Genomic DNA, 22,422 nt, shown 5'->3' on the forward strand with positions numbered 1-22,422 from the left:
CAATTGAATTAACCAATCCAATTTGAGCAGTTTGAATATTCAAATGAAATTTACCTTTTTTAGTTCTTTACATTCACACAACTCTACATACATAAGCGGGAAAATATTGTTTTGTGATTTTTTAGGATTCAGACCAAACCTGTTCAGAAAATTCATAACAAGAAAATAATTGCAATTCAATTGATTATATATACTTGAAATCATGGCAATCTGAATGAAAATGACGTTTTGTCACTGCAGTACCTTAGGGCTTATTGAAAACTTTAATAAAATTGAGATTTCAATTCCAATTTTTTTCAAATAAACCATCGAGCAGTTTAGAAAAGTATTAACTCTCACATTCAACGCATTTTGTTCATTTCTTGGACAATTCATCGATATCATAACCCCATTCATCGAGTCATTTTCGCACATCCTCGAAAGTTTGGAAATGTTGTTCTGCCTGTGCGTGTCCTAGATCGATGAAACGAGATGGTAATTAGAAGGTGCCCGATCTAGGAAATATATAGGGGTAAAAATAAGCAAATTTATTGATTCACAGTAAATAAAAATAGTCAGTATTATCTTTTCATATCAAATATTTATTTGTAGATATTATGATGAATTTGAAAACGAACAATTGTTGATAAGATAAATTTTGGTTTTACTTAGAATTTGAAAATGTCTTCATCGTTATCAGTATCACTGTCTGATTCAGAATAAACATTCCAACAAAGTTAGGATCCTTTTAATGCTACTCCGTGTTTATTGAACAGGGTTGAAGTTAAAACGGCTGTCACTTACGGTTTCGGTGATATTGAGGTTTCTATGCCCGATGAAAAATAAACGGTGACTATAGTGCAAAATGGGTGGCTAATATATTTCCCGATGAAAACAAAACAATATGTAAGACCATTCAGGGGTTAGCCACATTTTGTGCTAGAGCACATAACCGTTTTTATTATTTCTACGTTTCGTCTTTCACTCATCAGTGCAGTTAGAGAAATTCACACGTGGCATCAGACGACTATGACCGGCATGAAACGGTTACGGAACAACAACATTAATTGTAAGCAATTCATATGAAGGGACACAACGTCACGTTTACGAAACATTTTGACGTCCGTTACGTGAGTAATATTCGGCTAAAATAATTATTACATTAATCTTGATGTCGACCGAAGTTGATCGGCTGAATCGTGTTTATTGCAGGCGTTTCCTGATGAATACAAACCAATCTCATTTGCTTTTGTGGTTGTAAGTGAGCTGAGTGTCAAAACTGATTACCACTCCATTTTCTCGGAAATGGATTATCCGATATTAATAATTTTAGGCTCGTTAGGTGAGTTTATTTCGTCAGTCGCATCGAAATTCCATGCTTTGTGATGTATTTGAAATTTATTCAGCAATACCGTGATGGAGTAGTAGCTAATAATATTAACATACATGCTGTGATGAATAATAATTATGATGACAAGAAAAACATGTTCAATCGCAAAGCATGCTGATTAATCTTACCTTATTCAACTTGAAAATCATACACAGAAGTAACAGGAGTGCAGGATTTTGCTATGTCAATTCAAACGCACCATTCAAACGCTGCGCCAAATGCTGCGCTCCTTTGAATTTGAAACATAACCGCAATTTTAGTTTCGTTACCAGATTTTTTAATTCACCGTATTCGGTTATACATTTTCGTGCGCAAAATAGTCTTATTTCAACTACTGTTTTTACCACTTTGGCTGAATATGCCGAAGAGTTATCACGTTTCCGTGTCTTCAAGTCTATTATGGCCGTTTTTCGTGAAAATCGTTCATTTGTTGACGGTAGGAGACGGTATTGAGTTTTTCGTTGGGTTTAACATGTTCGTAGGACACTGCTTTCTTCTGATTCCACCACACACCCAGCATTGTCTTTTGCTCAGAACGATTCGATGTTAATGGTAGTTCTTGGCGTGATCCATGATTTTTTACGGTTTAGATTCTCAGAAGATATAGTTTTCCGTAGTCAATTGCACTTCGTTGAAAAAATAAAACTCTTTCTTTCGTAGCGTAAAAGGAGCGCTCAACTGCTCCGCCATCAATTGTATGTGTCCTTGAATCATCTTCGTCTAAAAATGATTGTAGTTCGTCATCTTCAAGCTTGTTCGGTCGATTTTCGCATTGATTTTCAATAGCATTTATATCTATTTTTTTAACGTTGAATTAAGAGTTAATTAATTTTGACGGCTGGAGCAAGATCATAAAAATTTATTCAAGAATTCAATTACATTCCGATGCCTTTTTCTTTTGATGAAACAAGAAAATCGTAATAAGTCTACTGCAATTACATAATTGTTTACTGCTGTCAGTCCCTTATTTTCAACATATAGCAAATCCCAGTTTTGCATTTTTTTTTTTAAATAAATTGTTCGACCCATCTTGGCTGTAATCTGTGTTACTTAGCACTAAAAATAGCACGATAGTATTGTCCATTTCCAGCTTGGAATAAATTCCGAACCAAATTCCATCGAGCGAAAGTTTGTTATTCGGAATTTCATGTGGATTTAATTCTGAACGAATGCAGACTCCAGTAGTGCAATAACCGAATCCGAATGAAATTCGCCGCCATCCGATTGGTTCGGAAATAAATCGTTATTGAGTGGGAGAAAGCAAACTGAATTGTCAATTAGTTTTGTTGTTCTTCTCCTCCGATTTTGCACGTTTTCGTACTGATTAGTATTCAAATTAGAAAAGAAATTTTATGTTCATATGGTAATTAGATTCTTAATTATTCATCGAAAATGTAGAACTAGTTATTGGTCAGTAAATTCCAACGTAAACTGTTCAAATTTGCTTTCATTCTTAGAAAGACCTACCATACACCCAAAAAAAAATTGAATTTTACAGGTGACTTAATCCGTCATACGATGTAATTCATAAAGACCTAATTTGTCCAATAACGCAAAATTTTATTTGTGATGACTTAATGTTAGATGAGGTTGAATTTTACTGGTTTCGACTGTAACTTGCGTTCTGCTAGCAGGTGCGACTGTATGAACTTAAATGCACCTTTTACCAGCCAAGCAGATGCATGCTTCTGTGACTCAGTCGATTAACAGACGTACTTGCGATCCAATGATTCTCGGTTCAAGTCGCGGCGGTTGCTATGTTTTTTTTATTTCAATGAAGTCTTAGACACAATATTAAATGTTCTTCGACGTAAATTTGCGTGAACTGCGACGCTCCATTTATGTTCATCTAATAAGATGTAAAATCGCAGAGTTTTTTTTAAGTGTGTAGCTGATATATAATAAAATGATGTAAGTCACCTGACGTAGACTGAAAATCGAAATTACTTATTTTTTGACGAGAAATCACTCATTGTTGAGCTCTTCTATAAGCTTACTCAAAATTAGATCGTTACCTACTAAAACTTAGAATTGATCATTAAAAATGAGGAGCGAGCTAAATTTTGAGGTGATCACTCGTTACCTTAAAATGGGGTGATGCACTTTATTTGATTTTGGGTAGGTTTTGACCCAAAATTAGGTAGCGGCAGGCAAGAGTGTATATCAGCTGTTTTTCAAAGAACGGCGAATCTAACATTGACAGTAAATGGAGAAAAACATCGATGAATGTTTCGATTTTTGTTTCAAATCGTATTTAGAAATTATCGTTTATTCTCAGATAAATTTATGATTAGTCGATGAATTGTTAGTTTATCTTCAAAAGGGATGCAAATTGTACCACTTTCTATCTATATCCACTGAATAAATCAACATAAAAAGAGTTTCGCCCTTTTTCGATTTGTTTACTTTTTTGCTTCCCGTGTGAATTATAAAGATACGCCCTTGCGCATTTTTCATGAAATTGGCTGGTTTTCGCGACTAAGACAAATCTGCGAGTAATTTAATCGTCTCATTTACTATTTCCAGTGGTAAAAGGCTCGTAAACTATCTGAAATAAAGAAAAAAAAGTTTCGCCCTTCCTTACTAGCAATTGAAGTATCGCCCCGTTTGTTGTCATGGAACACGGAGGGCGAAACTTACGTATACAAATGGAATGATAATTTCGCCCTTTATAGTTCTTTGTATTAAAAAGGTTGAGATATTTGTAGAATCTAAATTTTTAGGCAAAATTATAGGATTTTGAAGCTTTAATTGGTAGGTGAGAGAAACTCGATTTGTTTACTTTTGTAAGATTCGTCCATCTTTGAAAAACAGCTGATATATTTATAAAGAGATAGATAATTATATGACATTTATAATGTCACACCGTCAATCAGCTTGATAGAGTACTCGAAAACGAGAGTGAAAACTCATTACTCAGTTCGTCTAATTGAAGCTTATAAGCAAGAAGGTGTTTCAATTCAAAAAATTGGACGTAGACTCAGTCGATCAGATAAAGTCGTACGAAATATTTTGAAAGATCCAGAGAAATATGTTACGATCAAACGAAATAAAAAAATCGAAGTTGTCACCGAGGAATAAGCAAAGCATTGTAAAGTTGGCCTCAAATTTTTAAATCAAGTCAACTCCCAACATGCCAGTGTGTAAAGAAACAGTTCGGAAGGCTCTGCAGACCAGTCCTAACATTAATCGGGCAAAATGGAACCAGACACCAAATCTAACTCCTGTGCATAAACAGAAATAAATAGAATTCGCCATACTCAACATGGCATACCAGTGGGACACGGTAAAATCTTTGTAAAATTCAATTGTTTTAAACTAATGAACCCAACTATATTTTGTTCAATTTTTGTTCATTTTTCAACTCTGGGTGATCCTTTCCGATGGAAAAAAAATCAATTCAGATGGTCTCGATTAATCTACCGGTAATTTACGATATCCACGGAAAGAACCAGAGTACTTCTCCAGACGTAATTTTGGAGGAAGAACTCCTATGGTTTGGCTTGGATTTTGTGCTGCAGGAAAACTTAATTTAGCATTCACATCTTGTAAGATGAACTCGACGGATTATATTGAGGTTCTTAATAGCTGCTTAATCCCGTTTAAAGCTAAGTACCGTCACAAAAAATCGTGTTTCAACAAGATAATGCCAGCATTCACACCAGTTCCACTACAAAGTCCTGGTTTAGCGACTGGAAAATTGAGCTCCTGTGGTGGCTAGCCCATAGTCCGGATCTAAATCCATTGAAAAATATATGGGGAATCATTGTTCGACGGATCTACGCCAACAAAAAGCCGTACAACAGCATTACTGAGCTTAAAGTGGCAGTTTCGGAAGCGTAGGATGATTTTGAAATGGAAACTTTAGAGAACTTGGTTGGAAGTATGCCCAGGATTTTCCAGGTTATCGAGTGTGCTGGAGGACCAACTGATTCTTAAAATGCAGGAAGTATTCAGAAAAATAAATATTTTGATATATATCCGTTAAAAACCATAAGTGCGGCTAGAGAAAATAATCACTTAATTTCTTGAATTTGAATAAATAAAGAACTATCTGTTGCAAATTGTCAATTCAGATTTGAATTTTATTCAAAAAAAAAATCAATTTGAAACGTATTACCAGGAAGTTTTATCCCATAGTTTACAAGTTATACCATAAACGTGTGCGCGGCTATAGAAACTAGTCGCAGTGTACATATTCTGCTGCAATCGTTGGCCAATTCAATTTTATTGTCGTGAAGTTCAGATGCACTTCATGCTGATGCAGTGTTTATACAAGCTATTGAATTCGTTTACTTAGCGTCATAAAATAAGCTTCGATTACAAATCTTTGACCACGGAGTCAAAGAATATTTCCAAACGTCGGAGTCTATTATTAACTAATTATCATTTCGGAGCAGACTTGCTTCGCTCCATACTCCGTAAGGATATTTACCAACAGAGATGAAAGGTTTGCAGACTTGTTTGTAAATTTATTCAATAAGTAGAAGACATATTATTGTTGCAGACCTTGAAAATCCTTTTGAAAAACATGTTTTTCGATCAATAACAGTCTGAAGATATTCGAAATTTTCACCTGCCATCTCTTTTTACCAAGCAAGTAAAGTTGTTTCATTCCATTTGATAGCTCTGTATTGCAAATCAATATCTGAAAAATCTTATTGCTGTCATTCAGGACAGAGCAAAACGATGATGACATCCTAAGAGCAACCATGAAACAGCATTTATCGTACATTCAAGTGCACATTACGAACCAGTAATCGTATGGAAGAAGGGAAGTATGGAAGTCGTTCAATATTATTTGCATTCAGTCGATCATTTTGTTGGCTTATTGCACTCAAACATCGTTCTATGAAAATACTAATATTTTCAAATGAGCCAGTTACGTGTTTGAACGGAATGCAGATAACGTTTATGTCTTTCGCGTTTGATAGTTTTGTACGGTTTGAAGGGCACTAACTGGTAAATCAATACCAATTTTCAAAAATATGTGTTTCTGAGTCCTGAAATTAGAAAAGGCTAAATATCTAGAGTGAATACTACACAGATAGAAAAGATGAAACTTACACGACATGTAAACCGATAGTTCTATAAAATAGACATCAGTGGAAACGAAAATCAGATTTAAAACCGTGATTGATGTAAAATTGCATTAGGATTCATTTAGGATTTCATTGAACAAGACTGCATATTTACAAACCGCTTAGTTTTGTAATGTAACTTGAACTTTGTAATTCAATTACCTGCTCCATATATATGCATGAAAATGAATGTAAATTCACAAAATATTTTCATCTGTGCATATACTATTATATTAAACACAAAACCAACCGTGTCCTACACGAAATACGTTATGACTTTATGACTGCTTCAAATCTACAGATTCCGACTGTATGAATTTATGTCCAGTAGATATGCTTTTTTTGTCCCGGGTTGGCGGTTCAATGCATAAGACGCTGGTCTTACAAGCCAGTTGTCGTATGTTCGAGCCCCGACCTGGAAGGATTCTTAGTGTCAGTAGGATCCATAGTACTAGCCATGCAACGATTCTGTACACTAAAAATCGGCTTCGAAGTCTGTTCAAACAGAAAGGCCAAATTCCACAAAAAGGAATGTAATGCCAGGTAAAAAAAAGATATGCGCTTTCTAGGCTCAGTCAATTAACGGGCGTGCTTTGTGAACTAAAGATCCTCGGTTCAAGTCGCAGTCACTATCGATTTGTTGGTCTTAATTTCAATGCATTTCACACCATGGAATTTTCACACATTTTTATGTGTTTGCATGTGTGAACTGCGACGTTACATTTATGTGCATCTACACACATCTGATATAAATTCCCAAGTTTTATTTTCGAACTGTGTAGTATGGGAAAATCATAAAATTTAAAAATCATCGAAATTAAAAAATATTTGATTCGTGACTTCAACCGTAAATACACTGTGATTCGGCACAACTCAAGTTATCACACATCCGTTACTTTTTTTTTACTTCGATTGTAGATGTTTAACCTTAAAATTATTCTCCTCTTCGATCCAGAAAAACTTTCTGACCCTATGTGCGGTGTTGAGAATCGAACACAATTAGGCTGTGTGAAAGGCATCGACTTACGTTTTACGCTTTAACTGTCCCATCATCCGTAACCATAAACATTAGATGTTAAAAAATTAAGGTAGCCTAGTTTTTTGGAATCAATGAACATAAGAGAGATCAGTTCGCTCGTACATCTCATCCAACTCAGTCGATATAACAAAACCGCTTACGTTCGGGACAGAAGATACCAAGTACAGTATTGTGTAGTGAACAATAGAACGACCTCGATATGAGTGAACCAAACGAACAAAAGCTACCGCCGACACGAAAGAATACAATTGTTGTTGACTTCAGGCAGTGCAAAATTCGACCTTCTATACGACAACTTGAAGGTTTGCTTAAGGAGCAAATGCATCTTGACATTAAACGTGTGCATTTACTTCAATGTAATAAGACGAATAATGTTGTTTACATCCAGTTTTATAAATAGTTGAATGCAATTCAATTCGCAAAAGACAATAACAATGTGCACTATGTGGAGCACGAGAACATTAAGTACAACATTCCAGTATATATGGAAGATAGTGCTATAGAAGTGCGTGTGCAAGATCTTCCCTCAAGCGTCATCGATCCTTATATTCGTAAAACTATGTCCCAATACGGAGAAGCATCCCCTTCAACGAAACCATCAGTATCCCCTATAGAACAAAGTACACCAGCTGCAGTTAACAACTTACCCTCCAACCAACCAGCAACTGCAACCAATGCACAACAAGGCGCATCTACAGCAACTCTCATCGAGCCCAAGACTACGATCAACAAGGAAAACGAAAATAAAACGGAAATCACACACAACACCGACGATGAAGCAATGGATAATGAGATAAGCCGCGGACGAAGTGACCCCCGATCCTCGTTGGATGGAAATGGAAACTCATCTCCCCCTAGAAAAAGGGTGACAACGAGATCCAATAGCAAAAAAAGAATTAAGTAACAAAAATGTAAGCCACGGCCACGTAAAGCTTCTACTCAAAAAGGCCAGAATAAAAAGTTTATTATAAAAAAAAACATAAGAGAGAAAATTCTTTGACCAGTGATTACCTTTTTCGTGTTCGAATGTAGTGAACATAATTGAGATTCAGAATCGCGAAATTAGGTTCAGAGCTCGGGCTCAGAAACCATGTTTCGAATTCAGTTCAGGTCTAGATTTCAGGTTTTGAATTCAGTCCAGGTATAGAATCTAGGTCCAGAATTTAGGTCAAAAATCCAGGTTCAGAAATCAGGTCCAGAGTATCGGTGAAGGATCAGAATTTAGATCCAAAAACCCGATCCGTAATCCTGGTCCAGATTCCAGGTCTAAAATTCAAGTCCAAAATCCTGATTAGCATCGAGGTAAAGAATCAGAATTCACGTCCAAATACAGATTGCAGATCAAGGTTCAAAATTCCAGTTCAGAAAATAGGTTCAGAATCAAGGTCTAGTTCCAGAATTTAAGTCCTGGTTCAGAACTCAGGTCCAGAATCCAGGTTTCGAATTCTGTTCAGGTTTAGAATTCTGGTTCTGGTAAAGAATTCAAATCAAGAAACCAGGTCTATAATCTAGGCACAGATTCCAGGTTCCGAATTCTAAAACTCAATTCCAAAGTCTAAAGGCCAAATTTGTTGTCTAGAAACTGGAAATTTGGAATTTACATCCAGGTACAGATTTGAGGTTCACGTTCAAAATACAAGAATCGGATTCAAGTCTAAAATTCAGACCAATTTCCAAAGACTAGGTCCAGAATCTAGGTTTAGGTTAAGAATTCAGAACCAAATCTAGAATCCCAGATCCTGAATCTTTTCATTCGCAATCGAGATAAATGTATTTATCATCGAAGAACTTGAACAATCCTTTCCATTCATATTCTACCCTACTTTTGTTTATAGTTGTGAAATTTTCGGTATTTTTCAGCTTTTGGGGTAAAGAATTCAAACCTTTGCTGCATGAATGCAGAGAAATATCGTACCTCCGGGAACCGGAAACCAATATCATCGAAATGAGTTCGCTTGGTCATCAACTAAAAAGACCTGCAAATCAGATTTTGCAGATCAATTTCGAAGAATACACTTCTGCTTTGATGTTAACTTATTAAATAACAATCTTGAAAATAGATTTTTTACACTTATCACTCTGTAACTCCGGACCCGAAAGTCGGATTCAATTGAAATTTAGGAATTTTCTATGGAATTATAAGTTCTTTCTGGCAGATGAAGTTTGTGAAATTCGGAGACTATGCTTTTGAAAATCGGTTAAGCCATCTTCGAGAAAAGTTAGTGCACATGTTTTCGGGTACTAATCACCCTATGATTCCGGAACCAGAGTCTAATCCGGATTACAATCAGCTTAATCAGGATAACTGCTTAATTTTTCAAATGACACAATATTCCACTCGCACAGAATTTTACATGCTTCAAGTGTAATTTGCATTCCGGTATCAAGGGCCGCTGTATAGATTTATATGTACCAATTATTCAACAAACACATTAGTGCTTCAGTGGTTCAGTCGAGGGACCGGTGAGCTATTATCGATCTTTTGTTTTTTATTTCATTCGAATTGAAACCATGTAATTCTCAAATCACACAATTAATTTTACATGTTCTTGAATATAAATTTGTGTGAAATATAACGCTCCATTTATGTGCGTCTTATAAAATGTAAAATCACAAGATTTTTTCGAACTGTGTATCTTCATAAACAGATTTTGATTGAAGGTAAGCGCCTTAATTATAATTGAATTTGGCTCGATTAATTGAAATTGAATTTGGCTCGACAGTTTTAAAATCGTTGTAAAATCTGCACCTCGTATAAAATTTGTGATTTCAAGTACTTTACTGCCTTTTTATTGTCGATAGAAAAGCATTCTGGAATCATTCAATGTTTATAATGTCGATGGTGACTAAGTTTCAACTAGTTTACCCTATCACGACATTGAACATGTTGTCTGGGTATGTACCGAGTATTGTGGTGCCAGATCACAGCTAATTGGCTCCCTTCGGGCCCGAGGTATATCACCCATGGTCCCAGTACGAGACGTGTTGGCCCATCGAGACCTTCCCTATATGCTGCTCTTATATCAGTTCATAAAGAACATTAACTTACAAGTCTGATCTGCTGAAGGGTTCCACAACAATATTCCATTCTATTCCAGGTGGAAATTTAAGCTAACTAAATAAAATCAAAACGAGTTTTTGCTTTGTAGCAAAATAAACTTAGTAGTAGAAAGTCTGCTCCTTTTCCCCGATAATGTTCCAACCATATCTAAGACTAACATCCTCCTTCAACCTCGACCCTAACATCCACTCGAACCTCCCCAACTGTCGTCTGTACACCATCTTCATCGAAAAACTAACAAGATCTTTCTGCTGTCACTAATTTTTGCTCCCCCGTCCCCGTCTCTTCACCATCTCGATGTCAACTAATTAGATCTTATCGTTGACCTAAGTAGTTTCGCTCCCTAACCACCTTTTTCAACAACATAAACTTCTCTCTGTTTCTTTCCTTCTCTTCCACAAAATTCACCACCACGGAGAGCTTAACGCAATGTCCCTTAAAATATGTTATTAAATAAAAAAAAATAACTAGTTTACTTGAAAACAAGTTATTTTCAAGTTATGGAAAGATAAGTTATTTTAGTATGGCGTTACAACGTAACGACAACTCATTCTTAGCCGACTTAGCAACTAGTAGAAACTGCGTTTTTTGAGTCACGCAAGTGGTTTGATATTAGTTGCAATCACTCAAATTTCTGGTTGCAAACTAGTCATAAATAAGCTAGCGTAACAAAAATTGTTACTTGGGAGAGCATGACAGTGGTGCCATGTTTGGTAAAAAAAATCGCGCACAACAACCGGATGGATGGAGTATTGTCGTGGTGAAGAATCCAATTATTGATTTTCCACAAATCTGGTCTTTCCTTACGGATGGACTCACGCAAACGACGCATGACGCTGAGGTAATATTTTTTATTAACGGTCTGACATTCTGGTAAAAAATCGTAATTCTCTTTGCACAATTTTCTTGATTTTTGCTAGAAAACGTGGTTCGTTTCTTAAATGTTGGATGTGCAGAACGAGGCAAATCTTCGACCGTTTCACAATCCTGTTTGAATGATTCATACCACTCGTTTGTTTAAGATTTACTATATTTTATATGCTAGAATGTCAATACTACTTTGCATACTAAACGCAGTGTCTGAATCTAACTCATTTTAGCATGTAAGGAGTGTATCGAAAAGTAGTTAGCAACATTGATTATTGAATAAAAAACGATAAAAACATATTTTGACATTAGTTTTCGATATATTGTAGACAAATTACATTTTTATGCTTTTCACTGATTATATTGAAGAAAATCCTAGTTCCTGTGAAACGCACGTACTTTGGACATGACATTCTTCATTAAATTCTGCACAGTTATTTTTGTGACTTTCCTGGTGGCAGCTGTCCAGTTTTTTTTAACTCCTGCATGTTATGGGACACTGTACCTTCCTTCCGAAAGTGCCGCTTGACAATTGCCCAATACCTTTCAATTGGCCGAAGATCCGGTCAGTTCGGTGGGTTGATGTCCTTTTCCACGAATTGTACATTGTTTTTTGACAACCACTGTAGAACAGAGTTGGCGTAGTGAGTTGAAGCCAAATCCTTCTTCAAACATTCTTCCTCGTACACCTTGGCGTTGATTGTGCCCTTCGTGAAGAAAATCGACCACCGCAAACCACAGGTACAAATTGCTTGCCAGACCAACACCTTCTGCCCACACGTTTTCATCGCCACCGTGGTGTCAGCGTTGTCCAGGTCCTGGTACGCCGATTTAGTATAATATTGCGGTCCGGGCAGCGCTCGAGAGTCTTCCTTGGCGTAGGTTTCGTCGTCGATCAGGATGCATCCGTCTTTATTCTGTTGAATCCAGTTATACAGTTTTCGCGCTCTTGTTTTGGCCTGAACTTGCTGTACCAGGGACTTTTTCGGCACCTTTTGTTTCTTGAACGTTTTCAGGGAGTTCCGAACTTTGATCTGTTGAATCATCCCGATGCTGGTGTTGAACTGCTTGGCCAAATCCCGCGTCGACGCCGATGGGTTTTTCCTGATGTACTCAACCACTTTTAAGTCCCGCCCGGGCTGGCTGGGACCCGTTTTCCTACCGGATCGGGGCAAATCCTTCATGGAAAGGGTCTTACCGAACTTCTCGATAATATTTTTGATACTGGTGTGGTGCACTTTCACCCGTTTTGCAGTTTCGTTGTACGTGACACCACTTTCTGAGCACCAAGTGTGCAGAATTTTCTTTCGCGTTTCCGGATCAATTCGACTCATCATTGAAACGATAAACCGTACCGAAACCAATCGATTGCGCAGCTGTTATTGACATGTAAACAAACATGTCACCGCAAAACACGCTGCAAAAAATTAGGCCATTTCAGAGTAATAACTGTTTGAATGTTGCTAACTACTTATCGATACACTCCTTACTCTACGCATCACTGTATATTATTTGTGACAGCTCGATAGTTATTTGCAGGTCTTATACAGAACACTGAAAATATCACTTTTTTGCAATTTCTGGTTACATTCTTCGTAGAAAATAACCTAACCTTCAGAGAGGCTTTTCTTTATTGAATGTTGTACATCTTGCTACGATTATAGTAACAGTGCAATATAAATACAATTGTCAGATGTGAAATTTCTAGTTGAACTAAGTTGAACGTCTAATTTTAACCAAAAGTAGTAAAAAATGTTTCGCTACAAAAGAATCAAGATTGAAGATCTCATTGGGTTTATCTGGCGATGAGATGATGAGCCATTGTAATACATCAGAATAGATTATTTTTTCACATTTACTGCACTAGAAGAGTTTGTTCAACCATCCAACATATTATAAAGCAAATTACTCACTTTTACATGCATTGAATATAGAATTATTGCTAATTCGATTGATGAAGAAAGGTGACTATGCAACCGGCACGTTTCGTTCTCTGCTAACTGTTCTTGTGGTACATTCCCATCACAACAATAAACAAGTTTCTCCTGGAGGGAAACTAAACAAACAAAAGTATCAATTATACCAAATGAAAAGTATTTTATCTTCCCTCTCTTTAGACGAAAAGAAAAACGGCCTCATCGACACTCGCCCGTTATAGCGGGAATATTCCTGGACAGCCCCTTCCAGAAGTGCTGACGCAAACAAGATTGTTACACCTATTCGCGTATTTTTTTTTGCCGTTGGTGATATAAATGCCGCTAGGGAAGTTGTTTAACTTGCTTCGGGTGCCAGCGCGCGTGGTACCCATCCATCATTTGTCCCACACGGGGGCCCCTTGTGAACCTAATTATAAACCAAACTGAGCAAAAATAATTACCCCTCTTTTTCATTGCTGACCATTCCGGTGAAAATGTGAGTAAGACCAATAGTCAGCCCCTGGCGCAAGTGCAACCCGTCCGAGAGAAAAAAAATCAGAACAAAGCTAGTCCTGCGGCCAGTGCCATGTAAATAATAATTTACCGGAGCGTGGATTCAGCTGCATCGGTCTTTCTGGTCAGATGGTTCCGAGGGAAGTGGGAGACTCGTCACCCGTGATGCAGTTGGTATGACTTCTGCTCTGATTGAGAGCTGGTTATTCTGGATGGGCTGTCCGCAGTAACAGTAACAAGCCGTTGGAATGTTGGTTGGTTTGATGGGGCTGACACTAGAACGAGAAAACTGTTAGGAATTCGAATAAAATAACTTGGAAATCACTTACAATATTGGCAATATTTTTAGAACTGAACAATAGTTTTAATGGTGGTTTCCTCAGGTACTGAAAAAAAAATCACACCCATTGTTCATTGTTGTTTGAAATAGTCGAAAGTTGAGAAACGAGCACAAGTGGAAAAAATTGCCGATTAATTATAATTTTACATTCTTTGCAAGTAATTTAAATTTTGCCAATTAGCTCACATCTATTTCTAACACACGGATCTCCATCGGTAGCAACCGAAACCGACTGCCGCATCCGCACAACAAGGCCACGTCGTTATTCGAACGTGTCAAAAACCATTCTGCGCACATTTTCATGTTGCATTGTGTATCCCAGAAAAATTCCCACGGAAGCACCTGACGATTGCCATAAATCACTATTTGCCTCCGGCCAAATCCAGACAGAAAAACAACCTGAGAAAGCACAATCACAATCTTCGTTTTTTAAGGCCTAGGCGATTAGAGCGCGCTGTGAAAATCCGGGTAGCTCAAAGAAAGCCGTACGATGTTTTGTGCTAATTTACGAGATTGGGTCCATATCTTTCCCATCATCAAAAAATTATCGCATGGAACGCACAAATGGAAAATCTGGAACGGGTGTGTTGCTACGAGCCCCCTATTCTTTAATTGCGTGCAGGCTCCCCCTCCCCCCTGTCTCCCGCGAGCTACTTGCCTCTGATTCGGGTGTAATTTACGTTGTCCCGAAAATGACGGTACCTACATTGGAGACAATTCAACGAAACAACATTCGACACTGAGATGGTATGCTAATGGAGAGTTTGTTTGCATACGTGAAAGACGAGTTAAACTGTTTCGCTCCGATTAAATTCTGGTGAACCGCAGAACAGGACTATGTTGTTAATTTTTTGTGAAAATGACAGTGATCTAATACGAAAAGATTGAATCCCTTCCCTTGTACATTCAGGAAAAGTGTTATTGATTGTTTTCAACATGTTTACAACTTATGTTTACTTACAGAAACGATGCATCAAACGCAATTATCAGAATAAATCCAAATGTTTTTCCATTGAATGCATACTGTTGCATTTTGGCAGCATACCAGTTTTCGGGTAATAAAACTATCCCATCAACATTTCATTACTTGGTACTCTCACTATTCCAGTCGTTGGGTGGAGTACACATTATGCAAAAAACAATATTTACAGAATTTTGAGTAAAATGATCGTTATATACCGAAACTACTCCTCAAACTCTGTGCAACACTTGCGACATCTGTATTGAACATCATTATCCACTCTTTCTTCAAAACGTTAGCTTCGCACCACTCCTTTGCCATTTTCGCGTAACGACACGATGGTAAATCCAGCCAAAACAGAATGTCACCTTCGTGGAACCGGAGGAAGGGAAACAGCCACTCTCTTGCTGGTGTAGGATTTGACCATCGTATTGTGTTTGTCGGTTCCCTTTCGTTATCTTGAGATAAGAAATCCGGCCCGCTTCTTGGCTAGTTGGATGAACCAGATGGAAGATTTTTTTACGATGTTCGATTACGATGTTGAAGTCATCACATTCAAATTGAAGTTAACTGAACTCTGAATTCCGTTTATTTTTGGTTAACTCTACTTTTTTATATCTAACCTCTCTTCTCCTGTTCTAACTTATTCTCTAGTTTACATATTACATAGGGGAAGTAACAGTACACAAGGATTAGCCAATCACGTTGCTTCGCGAGGCCATGTTTGATGACGGAGCGAAAGCGCGAGAGAAGAGTGTGAGAATCAGAAGCGAGTATTTTTTGTTAAGTTTGTTTAATCTGTTCTAAAGAGCGAGTGAGTGTCTGTCGTGAGTGTACGGGCGTACTTGACCTGGGTCGGTGAGTTGCTGTCTTACGGTACATGTTTGTTATGCTTGGGATAGCAAAACCTGAACCTTGGTGTCTGTTTTAATTTAATTTAATTTTAATTTATTTAAATTTGTCTTCGATTAAAATAAAATTATCGCACAGACTATTACTATACAACTACTATCATTAACCTAACATAAATATTTTAATTTTAAATGCGTTTTTGTTCATTGTAAAATCAAATAAATGATAAACACTATTCAAGCGATGACAACAAACATCCATAGGATTGTTTTGACCGTACTGTGTCCGATGGACTGATCGTCGAAGAAAGTCTGTTCTCCGCAATGATCTTCCAGGAATATTAAAATACAATCTCTCCAAAAGCGCTGGGCAGTCGATGTTATTTGAAAGCAAGTCGAAGACAAACAGTCGCTGAAGGAAAATTCGTTTGTTTTGTAGTGTAGGAAGATTAATCAAAGCGCAGCGATTTTCGTAGCTAGGTAATTGAAGACGGTTTTGCCATGGAAGTCGTCGTAGTGCAAATCGAATGAAACATTTTTGAACTCGTTCGATTCGATCGATGTGGACGTTGTGGTAGGGTGCCAAGAGTATTACTCCGTATTCCAAAATACTGCGTACTAAAGCGACGTAAACTGTCTTTAGGCAATACACATCATCAAAGTCTCTGGTGTTGCGTTTGATAAGTCCCAAAACTGCGTAAGCCTTTGCAGTAACTCCGAGAAATGTGAGAGATTTTTTTTCCCCACATTACCCTGTAATTCCGGAAATCTAATCCAGATAAAATTCAGGAATTTTGTATGCGACTTGAAGATCTTCCATATTAATCAAGGTTTGCAAAAGTCAGTGAATAAATATGTCTCACACACACATGGAAACTGATTTGAATGCTGTATGAATAACTCAATTCAAAAATCGAATAAGTAAATTGCACATTGGAAAGCCCCTTTAAGTATTTTTGAATGCACAAACCGGATAAAAACATTGAGTTCAAAAACCGGACTAGGATTTTATAATAAAATAAATAAAATAACGTTTAGCAACAACGTTTTCACTAGAAGTATAGTATAGAAAAGAAAACGAAAGTATAGGAAATAATAGAAACAATTATTAATTATTGCGCATGCGCTATCCTAAATAATCAGTGGAAATATTCAGTGAAGAATATTGGGAGTACAAATTAATTCGGTCCGCTTTCAAGAGATGGCTCTGATCAGTAACAGCTGAAGTCCATACTTTAAAGAAGTTTGACATCTGTCATTAATATTCAGTTCGTATTACTTTGACTTAAAAAAAAACTTTTTTTTTGTTTCGATTATAGAGGTTTTAACCTTAAGGTCATTCGCCTCTTCGGGCCAGAAAAACTTTCTGACTCTATGTGCGGGGTTGGGAATCGAACCCAGGTGGGCTGCGTGAAAGGCATCGACTTACCCATTACGCTACACCCGTCCCCATTAAAAAAAACTTGTTTTTCGCGATTTTTTGTTAACTAAGCATAATTTTCGGTAAGTTTTAGTTTTCTGTTTTATTTGGAAGAAGAGTGCAGCTGCAGCGCATCAAATGCTTGTGGATGTTTATGATGATAATGCTTCAACTGATAAATCATGTAGGGAATGGTTTCGACGTTTCAAGAATGAGATTTCAGTGTTGAAGACAGGCTTCGCCAGTCCCAAAAACATTCGAAGACAAACAGTCGGAGGCATTACTCGATGAAGATCCGAGTCAAACGTAGGAGGAGTTTGCAGAATCATTGGAAGTGATTCAACAAGTAGAATTGTGTACGATTAAAATTCATGGGAATGATTCAAAAGCAAGGCAGTTGGATGCCTTATGAGCTGAAACCAAGAGACATTGAAAGACGATTTTTCACTTGCGAGCAGCTAATTCATGATTCGAAAGTCATGTTGTGTTTCTGGTGGAACCATAAGGGTATGCTGTGTGCTGCTATAATCATCTTCTTAGAATAACGAACATGATAAACGCAAATAAATCTTCTGATTTCTCAACTGCAATTTCTCTTCTAGACATAGAAAAAGCATTTGGCAGTGTTTGGTACAAAGGTTTAATAGTTGAATAGACTTAGAGTTTCCTTTCTATTTGATCAATATGATTCAAAAATATTGAACAAATATTTATTCGAATTGTAAATTTGAGTTGCTACTCGTCAGAGCTAAAATTTATTACGCATTCTCAATGAAATAAACCATTCCAATAACCTTATTTTCAATATTTTACTGTCTCATTCGTAAATGACCGACACCAGAACAAACGAAGAGCGACGAAGCATTTTTCTTTCTCATTGAAAAAAATGAGAGAGTATAATTGCCAACGTCACTCCTTTGTCTATGACAATGCGAAACCAAACTAACGTTTGCAGGGAGCATCAGCAGAATTTCAATTCTCATTCTTCCATCGATGTATTGACGCTGTGACGCTTGGCTATAAAGAGTGGCTAAAATATGACAAATCGAAGTATTTACATCCCAGAGCCCCTTTGGAAACCAAAACTACTACAAATTCGAGTACTAACAGGTAAAAGTCATTGTGAAACCTTTTGCTGTCATTTTCGATTCTCAATGCTTCGGTTGAATACTGACACTGTAATTTCCACTGAAAACCGCAAATAACTGAAAGGCCAAATGAAAGAAAGAGCACAATTTGGAAATTGCTCTTCCGCTTATGTCATTGACATAAATTTCACGTCATTTTCGTCTATTTTGAGTCAAATAAAATTAATTTTATTAGCTCTGCAGATGTTTCTCAAGGTTTGAGTAGCTTCAATCTTGACTTGACTTGAGATAGAAAGCTGCGAGTGATCTATAGTCGCCTACAAAGAAACTTGAATATTTTCAGTGATTAGCTGTCAAAATGGTAAATAGCACCAAATGCAACAAAAAAAAGGGCCAAAGCTTTTTTCTAAAGCCAAACAATAATCACGTTAATAAATTGAATGGCTTGGAATTGAAATGGCCTGATCAAACAAAATACTTAGGTTTGGCGTATGACAAAAAAGTCACTTTCAAAGATCACGTAGAAGGAATCCAGGCAAAGTGTAATAAATATAATAAATGTTCATATCCTGTAATGTGATGTGATGTGATGTGAAGTGAAGCCACCATCAGTTCAAGGACTTGCCAGTGGATGCGGGTAGACTTACAGTAGCCCCGATATGACTTATCCATTCACCTTCTTACTATAGCTGTTACCGAAAAGCGAACAAAAAGGGTTGGGCGGATATGTAAGTAGAGTCACTTACTCGTATTCCGCGGGAATAAAAGATGCTCTTCCAACCATAATATCCAGTGCATAGATGAAGCATATCGCTATACATGCTTGAACCCGCCTGATGGTTTGTTTGAGAAGGGCGCGTCAGACTCATTTCAAACCTTCAGAAGGAAACAAGTTTCCTTCAAGTGACTTGGGCTGGCTATCCACAATCCCTCGTCCAGTCATCAATTCGTCCGATGCCCTGATGCTCCCTCCCCTTTACGCCCCCGTGCAAAATGTTTTATATTGAAAAATACAATGAAACATAGTGTAATTAAATTAATATAACATGGAAAGATATAATAGATTACAAATTAATACAATATAACATAATATAATATAATATAATATATTTTAATTTAATATAATATAATACAATGTCATACAATATAATATAATATATCATAAAACAATATATAAAATAACATTTAGTGCAGAGTGTCAGTAATGCTCTTATATCTTCGCAATACTGCAGGAAGTAGAATATTTCTCTTCTAATAACAATAATACTATCCACATCTATAAAAATAGTATATGTTATTACTATTGATGATAAATTAATAATAATAACAATAAATATAATAATGAAAATAATAATAATAAAACAAATCTAATATAGTACAATGAAATATATAATAAATAATATAATGAATAAAATGATATGTTGCGACATGCTATGATATTATATTACTTGAATCTATATGTCATTTCTCATCCTCTCATTCTACCATCAACGCATTCCCTCGACCAATTGTCACCACAGACACACGTGTAGGCATGAAACAGGAACCAGTGAGGACCAATCTCACCTTGTGACGACTTTGATAGTTAGTTAAAAGATTACTTTAAAAATGATAACTTATAAGGAAAACAAATTTATATTTTGCGCAGAGGTACGTAGTACTACTCATAATAAACCCTATAATATAATATAATATAATATAATATAATATAATATAATATAATATAATATAATATAATATAATATAATATAATATAATATAATATAATATAATATAATATAATATAATATAATATAATATAATATAATATAATATAATATAATATAATATAATATAATATAATATAATACAATATAATTTGCTATAATGCAATGCAGTATAATACCATAATAACATAAAATAGTGTAAGACGATAATATATGAAACAATATGCTATGATATAATATAACAGTTAATGTTGCAGTGTAAGTTACGCTCTTCTAATAATAAAAATAATACAATAATACATGATGTAATAAACGACAGAATTATATGTTATAATATACTATGATAAACATTGCACTTCAGGATAAGCTTCAACCTACAAGCCATTTCGCACCCTCTCATTTTGCTACTAACGCAGAAGGCGATAGCACCCAGTCGACGCCGTTCTATTGACCAAATGTCATCATAGACGCTCGGGGAGGCATGAGATAGGGACTTTTGAGGACTTAGTTATCTCACCATTTGACGACCATAAATGTTCATATCCTGTAATAAACATAAATTCTAAGCTCTGTTTTAATAACAAATTATTAATTTATAACCAAATTTTCAAACCAGCCATGCTTTATGCAGTACCAGACATCGATTTCAGTCGAAGAATATACGAAGGCTACGGTTTGACAAGCTATTTGTAGCTGCGGTAAGATTTTGCAACCCTGAAATATACATCAAGGAATGCTCACGAGTTCTATCCATGATTTGAAGACAGAAGGATCCGTCTGTATTCTGGCCAGATCAAGCGTCTTGCCATTACGAGAAATCAACGGTGGACGGGTATACCACCAAAAATGATACCTTCGCTCCAAAAGACATAAACCCATAAAACTGCTCTCAAACTCGATTCGTTGGCCATCTTAAAAAATGAATCAGCTGTCGAAACAGTTTGAAAATCTTTTGTGTTGAATGTAATGATAAATATTTGAAAAACGTCTTATATTAACAGTATACCCAATAACAATTAAACATCCCACATTGTTGTGTTATTTCCACTGAAAACAAGGTACATGCAGACTTTCTGGTGCTGTCTTTAGATAGTAAATAAACGTCAACCTTTTGAAACTGAAATTCAACTTCCTTCACGAATGCCTCTGTAGGATGAAAAGCAATGAAGATTCGAGGAATTCTTAAAAAAAATCAAACTGTTCGAAGTCATTTAAAATCATGTGATGTGAGCAACTATATGTGATACCACGTGTACAAGTGCTCATGTTCTTAATAACAAACAAATGCTTTTTTTTTCTGGGGGCAACCATTAAACCATTTCCCTTTCAATTCAGCGTCTCTCTGGAAGCTTGTTCCACAATACACTGCATCGATAAAATCTACTTGCGGCTAACTGCCAGCATGACCCAGAAAACCGCACAGCTTCCAACTTTGATGTCCAACCGAGACTCGAATAAAGATCACAAACGGTATATTACACCTCTTCACCGTTTACGCGAGGCGGAGCTTTTGTCACCCGATGTTTCCCAGCACCATCAACCGAACATGCCGAACAGCCGAAGGTAACAGAAGGAAACCGTTTAATGGGACTGGTTTCCGCTTTAATTTTTACCAGCAAACAACGCCAAATCAACGACTTTCAACGGTGCTGTGGTAGATTGTAGAGAGATTCTCACGCATTATCCGGCCTATTTTGCTTGTCTTTCTTGTCTATTTATCAGTGGGCCCGCTGCGACAGACCTCAAGATTGGTTGCACCAGCCCCCAACTCGCCGGTTGGAGCTTGTAGAGACAAGTCACTCGCATGCATGCCATTCTCGGGCTGGCTGACCTAAATCGCAACTACAACCGTGTGTTTGCATGTTACTGTTCTCGAGCCGGGGGAGAGCATCGACGACATTCACAGTGCAATGGGGAAGGGAGTTAAACGAAGAAAACACAATTGAACAATGGACAATTTTATGCGAAATTCGATGCTAATATCTGTTTCGTTTGCGTTTTGGACGATTGAGACCGTATTCAACCGGGATTGTTTCAGCTCCGGCATTCACCAAAGATTAACTGTCGAAAGCTCAATAATGGGAGAAAATTGTGTACGGCACAGCTAAATAGAAAATTCAGCGCTACTTTGCGATATTGAAATTGACCACGGTAAGACTAGTCCTACGTTTATACCAACATTAGCGATTTGATCGGATAGTATTAGGGGG

The sequence above is a fragment of the Malaya genurostris genome, chromosome 1, assembly GCF_030247185.1.
Source record: "Malaya genurostris strain Urasoe2022 chromosome 1, Malgen_1.1, whole genome shotgun sequence".
Classification (NCBI taxonomy): domain Eukaryota; kingdom Metazoa; phylum Arthropoda; class Insecta; order Diptera; family Culicidae; genus Malaya; species Malaya genurostris.